General features: G+C 49.6%; 1 protein-coding gene across 1 annotated transcript in view; it reads right to left on the minus strand.

Moving 5' to 3' along the window:
• Positions 1–9,960, minus strand: part of INPP5A (inositol polyphosphate-5-phosphatase A) — a 188,248-nt gene that overhangs the window by 132,960 nt on the left and 45,328 nt on the right. The window lies entirely within an intron of this gene.

The following is a 9,960-nucleotide window of genomic DNA, read 5'->3' on the forward strand; positions in this document are numbered from 1 at the left end:
CCCCCCCCCCCCCCCGCTTTGAAAAACCCAGATGTTGATTTGGTATGGATGTAATGGCTGGACAGTTTGGAAAGCTGTCTACTTGATCTGTTTCTGTCTTGATAATTCTGCCTGTATACTCTGAAGTTCGGGGTGCTGACCTTTTTCCCCTGAATGAGGTAAACGATATATGTTTGACTGATTAAAGTAAATTTGTTAACCCCTTTTGAGTTGCTTTCCTTTATCAAAGCAGATCCAAGAACCTGTGGTAGCAGCAAACCCTGAGGACGCCGGGGTGCTTGCCGCTACAGCACCCCACGCCCCCATCCCTCAGCATCTCCACCAGGCGTCGTCCTGGACTCCTCATGATCGAATATGGACCAAGGCCTGTCAATGTCACCTTTGTAACATCTCTTGGACAACCCCAGTCCAGGCCCTCCTCACCTCACCCTTGGACCACTGAAGTAACCGCTGGGTCTGCCTGCCTCAGGTCTCTCCCCTTCAGTCCATCCTCCATTCGGCCCCTAAGTGGCTGTCCTAAAGCACAGGTCTGATCACATCACTCCCTCCCCAATAAATCCCACTGGTTCCCTACTGCCCCCAGGATTAAATAGAAATGCTCGGTCACAGTCCCTTCCACTCTTCCCTTTCCAGTCTTCTTACACCTTATTTCCAACATGTTCTCTTTGCTCCGGTGCTCCTGGTGTCCCAACAGTCCCACGGACAAGACCCTCCATCTCCCAGCCCTGGGCATCTCTCTGGCAGTGCCCCGAGCTGGGAACACTCCCTCCTCTTTCTGACTGCCAACCTCCCCAGCAGGGAGCCTTCCCCAGCCCCTCCTCAGGTCAGTGCCTTCCCACTGTGAATTCCCTCCTATTTATCCCCATACACTTGCTTGCATATTGCCCCCCCTCCCCCATTAGACTGTGAGGCCCTGGAGGGCAGGCACTGTCTTCTCCCTCTCTCTACATCCCCAGGGCTTAGCAAGTGCCTAGCATTCAGGAGTTGCTCAATAAATGTTGACTGATGACCAGGTGCTAAATCAGTGCTCAGTGGCTGGCCTTCTCTCTGCCACTCCCTGCCCCCTCTGGGCCTCAGTTGGAACGTTACAATCTATTAGGTCCATTACAAGGCAACAGAATTTCCATAAAGATTTATTCAATGCCCCCCCTCCCATGTGAGGCACAGGGAGATCCAAAGAAGGTTGGCCCCATCCTCACTGAGTGTCTGTGAACTTCGGGGAGAGGTGAAAGAGAGAAACAAAGCCCTGCAATTTGGAAGAGGAAGAGAGTGGGAAAGACCAGGGGGAGCAGAGGAGGCTGTGGCAGAGCCAGGATGGCAGCCGGAAACCCCAAGATCTCATAAGGCTGAACCAGGAGCACAGAACAAGGTGTTGGGGACAGATGGGGGCCAGACCCAGAGGTCTCCTTCTGGCTCATCCACGCCTGACTGAGCAGGCACCCTGGTAAGTGAAGAGATTCCCAAAGTTTTAACCTGGGGACCAGCATGAAGGAAAACAGGACTTCTGGGAGTCTTTAACAATGAACCTCAAATAAGATGAGGAAAAAAAGACTTGGGATGAAGAGATAAGTGCAGGAATGCTCTGAAGACACCACAGATAAGGAAATACCATTCACAGGGCCACACGAGATGCTACCAAGTCCTCAGCACAGCCTGACACATGACAAGGTATGCTTGTTTCCTCCCCCTCACCTGCGATGCTTACTACCAAGGCACCAGAAGCAAAACATCTAAATACCCAAAGGCAAAACCCCACCCTCACCAACGTCCCCCTTCCAGACCTAGACATACCTAGAAAAGAGTTAAGCTGGATCATCCTTTTAGATTATTTCCACAGAACAGGTATTTGACAATTACTGAAGAGAAAGAGAAATAAACAGCCCTGATTCTGGGCTGTGCACAGCATTTTTACCAAAACTGACCTGTACTAGGGCATAAAACCTCATCAAAATATGGAAAAGCGTAAACATAAAACACATAACTGACTACAATGCAATAAAATCATCGTTAATAAAGGGCCCCAAAAGAAAGGACTGCAACTCAAGTGGAGACTGAACAACTTCAGCCTCAAGAACAGGTTTGTCAAAAGACAAATCACAGAAACAAGAGATGATTAACACTTTTGGAATTAAACCAAAGTGATCCTTAGGGGAAAACTCTCTCTCTAAATAAATTCCTTAACAAAAGAGAGCAAGAACAGACCAAGGAGCTGGATATGCAACTGGAGATTAGCAAAGAGAAAATAAAATTTAAAAACCTAAGCATGGAAACTGAGATTCTGAAAATCAGAAATTAACAAAATTCAAAACAAAAAACATACTGAAATGATCAATCTAGGAGGGCTGTGGGGTTTTTTTTTTGGGGTGGACCTAATAGACTGCTACCGTGTTTCCCCGATAATAAGACACTGTCTTATTAAATTTTTTGGACAGAAAAACACCAGAGGGCTTATTTTCAGGGGAGGGCTTATTTTAATGAATATTGACGGCAATTTTAATAAACAGGTAAATGTGAACAAAAAAATGTACCTTTATTCAATAATGAATTCAATAAAGAACAGGATGACGCGCTCACTGCTGCAGCTCGGAGCGTGGCGTGCGTTTCACGGGGGTGGGGAGGGGACGGTGCATACAGAGGGTACCGTAATGTAGCATGTAGCACAGGGGATCACCTTCACTACAGTAGCAATCTCAATAGGGCTTATTTTTGGGGGAGGGCTTATTTTAGAGGAATCTTACACAGTAAGGGGAGGGCTTATTTTCAGGATAGGTCTTATTATCAGGGAAACACGGTAGCTAATTGGATCTGATCTTCCCTACTCCCCCTCCAAAGAGAAGAAAATCCAATTGCTAATATCATACATGAAAAAAGGATGACATGTGACAGATGAAGAAGGAAAAAGGGAAAATTATTAGAACTACTTTGCCCAATTATATGACAGAAAACAATAACTTCATATGAGGATTACAGGTGGGATTTTTCTTTCTAGGCCTCTACTTAAAGCATAGGAATGAATGGCGAATGGGCAGAGGAGGGATGGCCACTGGCCAGAGAGGGGCTGGGAAAAGCGTGAGACAAGGCACAGAATGGGCGACCAGATCAGCTGGCATGTACACCTGCCTCGGCTGCTCTCTAAGCCACCATTTCTGCAACTGCCAGAGGTAGACAAGGCTCGAGATTCTTAGCCTTTTTGTCGCCTGGACCCCTTGAGCAGCACGCTGGGGACACCCCTTCTTAGAATCACATTTTTAATGCTGAAAACTGAAAACATCCGATTCCAAAGGAAGCCAAGTATACTGAAATACAATTGTCAAAATATTAAGTAATACAAGGTCAGGTGGAAAACCCCAGACTAGATGATCCTGAAAGGCCCTTCTGGCCCCAAACCTACAAAGAACATTTTTAAAATTGCAATGATAATCTTTGTGGTTACACTTGTTACAATGCATGGTATTACAGATACAATGTTACTCAGACTTATCCCACATGATACTAACATATATGTTACATACATGTAGTGTCATATGACGATGAGAATGACTGTAACTGGAGAAGAAATTACAGGAGTCTGGGAGAAAAGCCCCTTCCACTTGAGAGTCTGTGAAAAAGGAAAGGAAGGGTCAGCTAGGTGGCACAGTAAATAGAGCACTTGACCCTGGAGTCAGGAGGACCTGAGTTCAAATCTGGCCTCAGACACTTAACACTCACTAGCTGTGTGACCTTGGGCAAGTCACAACCCCAACTGCCCTGCCTTCCCCCCTCCAAAATGCTAAAAAATAAATAAAGAGGAAAGGAAAATTGAGCAGACACAGGCTGACCCACAGCCTAGATTTGGGGACCCTGAGTGGATTTCCAAGGCTCTAGAGTAAGGCCAGCAGAAAGCCGAGAACTCAAAGCCAGCCTGGCAGGGACGGGAAAAATCACATTCTAGAATCTGAGGTTAACAACTTGGAAGGAGCCGAAAAGGAAGGACTGGCCAGGAAGCCTGGCAGATACGCAGGAAACTCATCTAGGAATTGACATTCTGTTTTTTAAAAATTTAAATTATGAACTAAAAAGTAATCAACAGAATAGGAATCACATCTGAAATGATGAATTTGTGTTGTGTTATATATATATATATATATATATATATATATATATATAATCTTGTTGGTTTTTTTACTGCCAAGTTTAAACTCCACAAGGCTCACGGTAGGAAATACCCTCCACATCCAGAGAAAGAATGATGGCGTCTGAATGCAGACTGAAGCAGACTATTTGCTTTCTCCTTTTCATGTTGCTTGTTTCTTCTTTCTCGTCGTTCGTTCCACTGGTTAGAATTCTTTACAACATGACTAATGTAGAAATATGTTTAATATGAATGTATATGTGGAGCCTATATCAGATGGCATGCCATATGGGGGAGGGGGGAGGGGAGAAGGGGGAGAAAATTGAAAACTCAAAAGCTTGTGGAACTGAATGTAGAAAACTAAAAATAAATAAATTAAAATGTAAACATATGTATGTTAAGTTTAAATATTTTAAATTTTAGGGGAGAAAGTAACTATCTGGGACATTTTTTTTTTAAAGGACTTGGCTGCACCAAGAAAGGGCCAAGTCAAGTGCAGAAATCTGAAAGGCGCCTTGAGAAAGCGCATGGAAGGCCCTGGAACTCCCGCCACTCCCTCCTACCCTCCTCTGCACTGTGGTGGGGGCTGGGGGCAGAGGCAGGTGTGACCGACACAGTAGGACCACAGCAACAGGTTTGCAAGGAGGTGGGAGGCAGCATCAGGCAGGTGGAGGCCACCCAACAGGACCTTACAAATTCCAGAAAAACCACTCTTCCAGATTCAGAACTAATTAAACAATGTATAGAGAAATGCACAGCAAGAAATGAAACAGGCCTGCATTATCAGACCCCATATCTGAGGCCAATTCACCTGTCCTACAATCATGGACTTCAAACTCAGGAGGAGCCAAGGAAATTTTCCGAACCATTATATCCTAAGTCTCACGATGAAGTTTCTCAATCCAAGAAACTGCTTCTCTGTATGAAGTGTGAGCCAAGCAGGGCCTGAGCAATCTTCACCAGGCAGGTGATGAATCTTTTCTCCTTGACTTGCATCCAGTCAGAGAAAGGAAGGACAAAGAATATCGAGATTTTCCTGTCATTTCTCTCCAACACTCAAAGATTTGGGACTTACGGTAGCTTAGTGGCCTTGAATTTGGCTGGTCAGTGCATCACTACCAGACAGGGATATGCTGACTCCAAAGAGTGTTCCTAATAGGGAGCTTGGTGCCCTCTCAGATGAAGGCCAAACCACAAGAATTGGGTTTAAATTTAAATTTTAAAAATTATAATTTTTGTGGAAATAATGTGTCTGTCTACACAGAGAAGTTGCAGAGCAGACACTGGCAGTACCTGTCAGCAGCTTTCTTGGAAGTTTTTCAAATTAATGTGTCAAGCGGGCCCTGGCGTCAGGCATGCGCGTCTGTGTGGGCTTTACTTCTGTTTGGGTTTCAGTTACAGAGATATTTAAAAGAAGACCTTGCATGCCTTCGGCATCCCACCACCGTCTCTTCATTAAGACTCCAGAGGCCAGTTTCTCCTTGACCCCACCGGCAGAGTTCATCACCTATACTCCCATCATCCCCTTATGTTAGTGGAAGACATCACAGGATCTCAGGGAAATTTGGGGGAGGAGGGAAATATCCCCTATTTTCAGGAACCGATGGAGTGTACTTAATTCTGTCCATTAAATGCATACAATGTTCAAATTCTACAACACGCAACATCATTCCGGCCTCAAAGCCTCACTGCAAACTCACTCACACTACAACAGCAAGAAGTACTCACTAGTTCTACCCAGCAACAAAACTGGCATCTCACAAGCACAAGAATGCACTGTGTGATTACAAGGAGAGGCTGATGTACAGGCAGGAAAAGGGAAATGGAAGACACATGCAGCAAGCTGGGCCTCCTCATCATATGGCCAGTGCAAACAGGCACGGCAGGTGTGAGCAGCAGGTGTGAACAAACGTGGTCAGTGTGAACAGGCATGGCCCAGCATGACCAGGCACAGCTGGCGCGAACAGGTGCAGCTGGTGTGAACAGTGAGGGCCTGGCGCATATTTGGTGCGGACCACCTTCAAACTGAGAGTGAAGGAAAGCCAAGAGAGGACACTGGGAAGCAAGTGAAGACCTGTCTGCCACTCTCATTTACGTGGATAGCCCCGGGGCAGACAGAACCACCCCCAGCACCCAAGCTTGCCTCTCAAAGGTAGTAAAATTGACTTTGGAAAACCCATGGGGATTTGCTTCTAATAAAAGTACAAGAACAGCCCTGAAGGCGAGCTTCCTCATCCCATCTTCAGTGGGAGTGGCTGGGCCAGACTTCCCTAATGGCAGGGAGAGGGTTCAGGTGAAGAGGGAGGCAGAGGGCACTGGGCCCCCACAACCCTGAAGGAGGCTACATCCTGGAGGTGCCAGCTCAGACTGGAGACTGGGAAGGAAGGTGGCCGTACAATGAAGTGTCTCTATGTAAAAGGGGAAGAAGACACCTGAGAAGCCAGAACATAATTAATGAGCCAAAAAGAGCTTCCGAGACAGGAAACCAAAGAAGCCACAAGGCGGCCACACGGGAGGGCAGCTCTCCCAGTCAGTCACATGAGAGAACCACCCCAAAGCCTGCTCCTGGGCCCCAGGGCTCCACACAGTGCCTGGCATGGGGGAAGCCTTCAGAAATCCTGTGGACGGGTCAGCTTAAGCCTCAGCTGCCAGCGCCCTTCCCAACCCTTGGGGAGGGTGCTGATTTGGGAACTCTGGCCCACTTACTGTGCAGCTCCCCAGAGAGAATACAAGCTTCCTGAGACTAGGGACGCTTCCTTGAGTGTCTCTGAATCCCCAGCACCCAGCAAAGAACTTGGTATGCAATAGGTGCTTACTCAGTGCTTGCTACTGACCAACAGATGGACTGAAAGTGTCTCGAGGTTGGTTATGTTTTCCAGAGATTAAGTCAGCTGATGGTGCTGGCAGTGGGCATTGGTCAGTAGGCTACAGGGATGAAAGGAGAGAGGGAAGGCCCTAGGGGTCAGGGTCCCCCAGGACAATCTCCTGCAAACAGAGGTGATGTCTTGGCTTTCTGGACCCAAAGGAAGGGGATGGCAAGTGTCTCCTGAGAGGGAGCAGGGCACGCACCTTTGAGAAGGGCTAGATTGCCTGCCTGCGCCCAAAGCTTTGTTGGGCCACAACCCACAGGCAGAAATGAAGCCACTGGTCTAGATTCTTCTAGCCAAGGGAAGGATCCTCCCATACTGGCCATCCCAGGGTTTCATCTGTACGTGTGGGCACAACAATGCCCATCACGGGCGATTCTGCGTCGAGCCCAAAAGAAGAAACTCAAACTTTGGGAACGCGGAACACGTAGCATTTTCATAATTCAAACAAACCAGCCCTCCAGCAGCTGCTGCACCAGGAGGCTTTCTCCATCCTGTTTGCTGCAGCTTTCCTGCTCAATCATCCCAGGGGAGTCACAGGGCCATGGGGGGACAGGGAAGGATGCCCTGAGCGCCGTGTCCGAGGCTCAGAGGCCAGGGGCCCTGACCACCATCTGGCACACAGGTCTCATTTTAACAGAGAAGCAAAGCCTGTTGGCGACAGGGGTGGCCATCCCCATGAGTTTTGACAAGAGACAGGCTGCTCTCAGGCCCCATCTTACAGATGAGGAACCTGAGTCAGACAAGGGAAGAGACTCGCCCAAGGTCACATGGCTAGTAAGTGTCTGAGGCTGGACTGGACCCAGGACTTGCTGTCCCCAGGGTCAGAGTTCTTTCCCTTGTACCATCTAGCTACTGGTAGGGAAGGGAAGGAAAGAGAATACACATTTACAGAGAGCCTGCTAGGCCCCAGGCACCATTCCAAGCACCTTGTAACACAAATTTGATCTCCCTAACCACCCTTCAAGGTTTTCCAGTTGAGGAAACAGGCAAACAAAGGCTAAGTGACTTGCCCAGGGTCACACAGCAATTGAGTGTCTGAGCCTAGATTAGAATTCAAAACTCAGAGGAGAGTTGAGGAAAATAGGGCTGGGGCTGCCAGAGGAACTCACTAATCACACCACAGCACCTGTTTTAGAAATGAAAGGGTTAAGTCCTCCAGGGAAGACTCAGGCACTTCACTGAAAACATGAATTAAGCCCCTACATCCCATGCACACAAGAAGCTGGGAGGGAGAATGACCTGCCGGTGGGTGTAATTGGGGCAGGCAATGGGAAACCCCCAGGTTCCCCCCAGGATTAACAAGCCAAGCTTCCAAGGGGCAGGAGGCAGGGAGGGAGTGGGGAGACAGGCTGAAGCCAGCCTGGGGGACTTGAGGCCTCCACATTGATCTGGGAGGGAGCGGGAGGCTGCAACAGCTTCCTGAGCTGAGGAGGGGCAGGCATGGGCCTGCTGCCCTGCTGTCAGCACAGGCCTCCTCCTTGCCCACCCTGTGGTCTCCAGGCTATGGCCGATGGGCACCCTACAGAGCCCTGTCTCTGCTCCCGGGCTGGGTCGGTTCTGGTCTAATTTCCGCCATCCTCTCCAGGGGTTTCAGGTGCTTGGTCCCTCTGAGGTGTTGGCAGGGTCACTAGGATGTCCGAGCCCTTCTGACGTGGAGCCACCTAGCCCAGGCCCGGCCCAAAGCTGGTGCCCTCCCATAAGCCTGCTTCCCTGGAAGATGCTGGATCATCCTCAGGCCCAGGAAGGGGCTCCTCCACATGCCTCTGGCTCCATCTCCTGGTGAAAGCATGGCTCAGCCACCAGAAAGGAAGCTGAGGGGCCGCAGGCCTCTCTTTCTTCCTGCCGCTTCTTCCTTCTTCCTTTCTCTTTGAATTTCCTCAGCCCCAAGCTGCCAGCGCATCTGTCTTGGGCTGCAGCAGCCTCCCTGAATCACCAGGAGAGCCCTGATGGACACGATAAAGCCAATTCAATTTCCCTTTTCAATTAATGGCCAATTACCTGAAACAGACTCAACTAAAAATATTGCTAAGATGCCATTAATCCATCAGGATTAACTGGGCCTTTCTCTCGGAGCCAGGACATCATTTCCCCCAGAGCCCAGCCCTTTGTTACAACAGCCACTCCTAGCGCGGCTCTCGGGAAAGTTCTGCAGGGAAAGGCAAAGCAGAGTCGACAGGCCGGGCCTATGGACGGCCGTCCCCCTGCCCTTCCACGCCTGCCTTCATGCCTCTGTCTCATGTCAGCTCACCATCACTGGGCAAGGACATATCAAGGCTGAGTCCAAGAGGGGCCAGGACAATGGGTCACAAAGCAAAGGCTGGGCAGGGCTCAGGAGGGGAGAGAGCAGACCCAGGCAGCCACACAGAGAGCCATGAGGGAAACTGAGGAAGAACAGCATCCACTGAGTGTGGGTGAAAAGGACAGCATGAAGCTGACAGTTCTCTGCAAGAAAGATGGGGCCTCCAGGAAGCACTGGGGCAAAATGCAAGGGGATGAGCTTCCCGCCCCCCAGAGGGCTCCCAACAGCTAGATGCCCACCTGTCAGGATGTTCTACTGAGGCTGGATGCCTTTGAGGCATGGCTCTCCCAGCCTGCGGTTGATACCACACTTCCACAGATGCCCATCATTCCCCTGAAGCCAGGACCCAGCATGCCAGCACTTGGAGGGGACACCCATCCTGGGCACCTGGAGTGTCACACGCAGTGACATAAGAGGAGGGAGGTGCAGCCCAGAGGAGGGAGCCCCGAGGTGGGAGTCCCAAGGCAGGAGCCCAGAGGAGGGCTGACCTCCTCTCAAAGCCCAGAGGAGGGAGCCCCGAGGTGGGAGTCCTGAGGAGGAGCCCCAGGAGGGAGCCCCGAGTCCCAAGGCAGGAGCCCCAGGAGGGAGCCCTGAGGCAGTGTCCTCTGAATTTACCCTGAGATATGTCCTTAGAGGCCACTGAGGCCACCTCCCTCATTTTACAGCTGAGGAAACAGAGC

Source organism: Petaurus breviceps, unplaced genomic scaffold (genome assembly GCF_028583685.1).
Source record: "Petaurus breviceps papuanus isolate PSGF00001 unplaced genomic scaffold, PetGlider_PUasm1.0 490, whole genome shotgun sequence".
In the NCBI taxonomy this organism is placed as follows: domain Eukaryota; kingdom Metazoa; phylum Chordata; class Mammalia; order Diprotodontia; family Petauridae; genus Petaurus; species Petaurus breviceps.